The sequence below is a fragment of the Macaca nemestrina genome, chromosome 13 (assembly GCF_043159975.1).
Source record: "Macaca nemestrina isolate mMacNem1 chromosome 13, mMacNem.hap1, whole genome shotgun sequence".
NCBI lineage: Eukaryota > Metazoa > Chordata > Mammalia > Primates > Cercopithecidae > Macaca > Macaca nemestrina.
Genome location: NC_092137.1, coordinates 112,054,679 through 112,058,910, shown reverse-complemented (window position 1 = coordinate 112,058,910; position 4,232 = coordinate 112,054,679). Strand labels below are relative to the sequence as shown.

Genomic DNA, 4,232 nt, shown 5'->3' with positions numbered 1-4,232 from the left:
TTTTAAATTAAACAATGTTCAGGCTTACTTCTCTCTGTACATTCTGGAATAATCGTAACACTGGTTACACGCAATTCTCTCCTCATGCAAAAAACCCCCCTCCAAAACAACAACAACAAAAACCTCAGTTAGTTGTTTTCTTAAGTCGAAGTAAGTCAAACAAACTAATAATAGCAATTTAATTAGCAAGCTGTAAATCAGGGAGGTATAGAAATTCAGCAGTTAAACTATTTCCTGCCTACAGTACTGCCGTGACTCAATTTATTAGAATTACTAGGCATTGATGGTCAAAATAAGAATTTCAATATTGCAGCAAATGACAGAGGAGTGAAAGAGTTCCTAATGTTGTTACAACGTTAATGATCCTTTAAAAGGTAAAAGATTGTGTGCATATGTGTGGAAAGGAGTAGGAAATAAAAGCAGGAGGTTAAGACAGGTATTTAAAGGGAATGCTGGGATAGCTACATTAGAATATTTATTTAAAAAAAAACTGCTCTGAAGTCTGCCCAGTGTACCAAAAACATAAATTAAAAAAAAAAAAAAACAAAAAAAAAACCGAGCCGACATTAGTGCAAGTTTAATCTGACAATTTATTTGTAGGGAATAAAGCTAGTTTGATGAGAAAGAGTTCAGTTCCTTCCTCGCAAACACAAAGAAACTCAACAGGAATTTTAAAGGTAGTAGGCCAGAAAATGTGACAGTAACTCTTATAATCCTTTTCAATTAAATAGACAAATGAAGTTGTAGACAAATGTTAAAATACTATTCAGCCTGAATATTTATCAGTCTATATATCCTGTTGTTCAGTTGGTTTTTGATTAAAAAAACCCAACGCACTTTATAAGAGCTACCACCACATTTAGAGTGATGAAAATAAATTAGTTCCTCTCCCCCTTAAAGATGCTGTTTAACCTCTAACGCATGAAAAGCTATATACTATCTTATACATATTAACGAGTGTTTTTACATAAGTAATGCAGTTTTGGACTTACATAGATGTAGTATACAGAAAATATTTTAAAAGTCTGTTTGTATAACAGATTATTTTGGTACTAACAAAAAATTAAGATACAAAGAATTGGCTAGAAATGAAACCAAAAGCAAGACACACAGGGCTTTCCTGCACTTCATTTCAGGAAAAAGAATTCCAAGTAATTCTTACTGTGTTAGAAGAATAAAGTACATTTGTCCCAGAATACATTATTGCATTCCCTTAAAGCAGGGACTTTGATATTACACTGTACTTGTGGTAAAGTACTAGGCACAAGAATATATATCAGTTAGGCATTTTCAGTCTAATCAGTCTCTAAGGTTATCATTTAATTCTTGGCAATATATAATAACTGGTATGCATTTTGGTACCTAAGTCATGAATTGTGGAGAACAAGAAGCAATGCATTATAGCAACAGGGTTTATATGCAACAATGGCAATGTTGAACAAGTCTATGAACTTTGCGATTTGTTTTGCTGTTGGTCACTTGCAGCAGATCCTTAATTTGATTCTTTCGTATTCATGCTTTCTCCATCTGCAGTCTACAACATTTCTTCACCTTCGTCATCATCATGTAGGTCTTTTGAAACTAATTGTCTAGCTAGTTTGATATTGAGTCCTTCATTGTAGTGAAGCTTCCTTTTCATTTCAAATTGTCTTTTTTTCTCATTCTTTGGCTGAGAGGTCCTCCTCTCCACTGCTTGCTTGTTCCCTGAACCCAATACTTTGGTTCCAAACCTTCAGCAGCAGCTAATTTCTTAGCTAAGATATCTGGTACCACGGTTTCAGTGGTTTCTGTATCACTACATGCATCTTCATCATCACCCATTATACCATAGTAAGGAGTGCTTGGTTCATCTATTTTCATTAAACAATAGTCTTTGTCTGCCAGATGATATGTCACCAGGATGTTCATTTTATCTGACTTCTGGCTTTTTTTACTCAGCTCTTTGTCGACACTTCCACGGGGCTGTTCTGACAAGGCCACCATAGAGGAAGTCCTGGATGTCTTGTTCTTCAGGATCCCCTTGATGGGCTGGTGCAAGGCTGCCATTGCCAGGCACGTGGGCTGTGGGCTTAGGGTCTGCGAAGAGAAGGGTTGGGCACTAGCAGAGACCTGCAAGCAGCTGTGGAGCCTGCTCAGGGCTAAAGTGGCCACACCTGCACCTGCTGTCTCAGAAACAGCTACCAGAGAGGTTGTCAGGACACAATGACCCTGATGCCAGAGCCAACACTGAACTGTTGGTGGCTCCTCACGTGCCCTTAGCTGCTGGCACTTGACCCTTAACCACCTTCACTTGACCTGTGGCTCACAGGGAGACACTGACCAACAGACTTTAAAGTGTATCATCCTCAGAAAGGATGAGTTAAGTTGTGCTGCAGTAATAAGTAGCCCTAAATCAGCAATTTGCCACACAGTTTCTTTTGTTTGTTTTTAAAATTACACTCTATTTCTCTCATGGCCAGCAGGAGGTTTGTTGCAGTTACTTAGGTATTCAGGCTGCAGAGACTCTGACTTTATATGGCTTTTATGATCTAGGTGCTGCAAAAAAATGTTGCAGTTTGTTTGTTTGCTCTTAGAATTTCTGCCCAAAAGTGATACTTACTATTTCAACTCATGTTTCACCATGAAAGCAAGTTACATGTCCATGCCTAATTTCAAAGGGCAGGGAAAGTAGATCCTACCATGTGCTTAGAAAGAGAAGAAGCAGCAGCTGAATTTTTCTTCAGCTTAATTTAAATTCAGCTTAATTTAATTTTAAATTTTTAAATTTTTTATTTTGTAGAGATGGGGTTTTGCCATGTTGCCCAGGATGGTCTTGACCTCCAGAGCACAAGTGATCTGCCGGCTTCGGTCTCTGAAAGTGCTGGTATTACAGGTGTGAGCTACCACACCTGACCTCTGAATTTTTCTAAACATCACTGATGACTACCACAAAGGGTAGTTTTTACTTTGGCTATGAATGAAGATCCACAAACAGGGCAGAGTGCCTAAGCATAGAAATCCCTGGCAACTTGGTGTTCCCTTTCTGTTGACATACTTCCTTTCTTCAGGGAAAAAAAAAATGACCCTGTTTGCATTTTGACATGCATGATGCATGATGACATCTAAGGTTGTTCTACTTATGCCCATCGAGCATTAATTTTTTTAAATGGCTCCTTGATTACATATTGAGTAAAATTCTTTTTCTTTGAATGAGCAAGAAAGAGTGTTGGAAGAAGGCAGGAAAAGAGGCCAAGAGTAACACGAAACAGATGGAAATAATAGAAAAGCAATAACAAAATGGCTAATTTAGACTCAACCTTCTCAATCATTATTTTTTATGTAACTTATATAAACACTGCAATTAACAGGCAGAGCCAAATCTTTGCTGTCTATAAGAGAAAGCTGAGAAGAGCAGAGGTCAGTGCAAAAGGAAACAAACGAATGATGAAGAAAATTAACGAAGTTGAATGTTGATTCAATGAAAACCTACCTTGGCTACCTTGGTGGGCCTAAATTCTGTTTTTTGTCTTTTCAGGCTTATGCTGTTGCCTACAGCTATTACTGGCTTCTCTACCACTTAGTGGTCACTCACTGACCAGCTTCTCAGACTCTTCCTATGGGCCATGAATCAAAAAATATTTTGAGAAGAAAAGCAATATGCAGATAAATAGGTGCACCTTAAGTACTTCCTTTCTCCTCCAAAATGTGGACACTCAAATCTTTGGAATACCTCAGACGCTCTCCAATTTCTTTAAAAGGATTTAAAATAAATTTGGAAGTATTCATAGTGGGAATAATGTCATTCTGCTGCAATCTACTCCATTACAGCCAGAAGAGAAAATATCTGTAAATGATTATTGACTAGCACTGATTAATGATCATGGATTTGGCCTTGTTGTGAAAGTATTTTGCATCCTCTAAATACAGGTATGTCTATTGAGTTATTTATAATAGTATTAGTAGTAGTAGTGGTGGTGGTGGTGGTGGTGGTGGTGGTGGTGGTGGTAGTAGTAGTAGTAGTAGCAGTAGCATTTGCAATTTAACTTAATTTTGGATCTGTAATTCATTGCTTAAAATATTTAAGAAATTTAGCTTTACAACTATAGTTTTAAAAATACAGTCATTTTGTATACCAAAAAATGCCTTTCACATCCAGGCAATATAATAAAAGGAAGTAGAAATTGCCAAAACTCTCATAGTGAAAGCTTGAAATAGTTGCTATAATTAATTCATATTTCTATATCTCAGACAGT

General features: G+C 37.1%; 1 pseudogene; it reads right to left on the bottom strand.

The window, feature by feature from the left end:
- Window positions 1-1,444: 1,444 nt before the first annotated feature.
- On the bottom strand, window positions 1,445-3,765 carry LOC105490326 (protein phosphatase inhibitor 2 pseudogene; annotated as a pseudogene).
- Window positions 3,766-4,232: the final 467 nt, after the last annotated feature.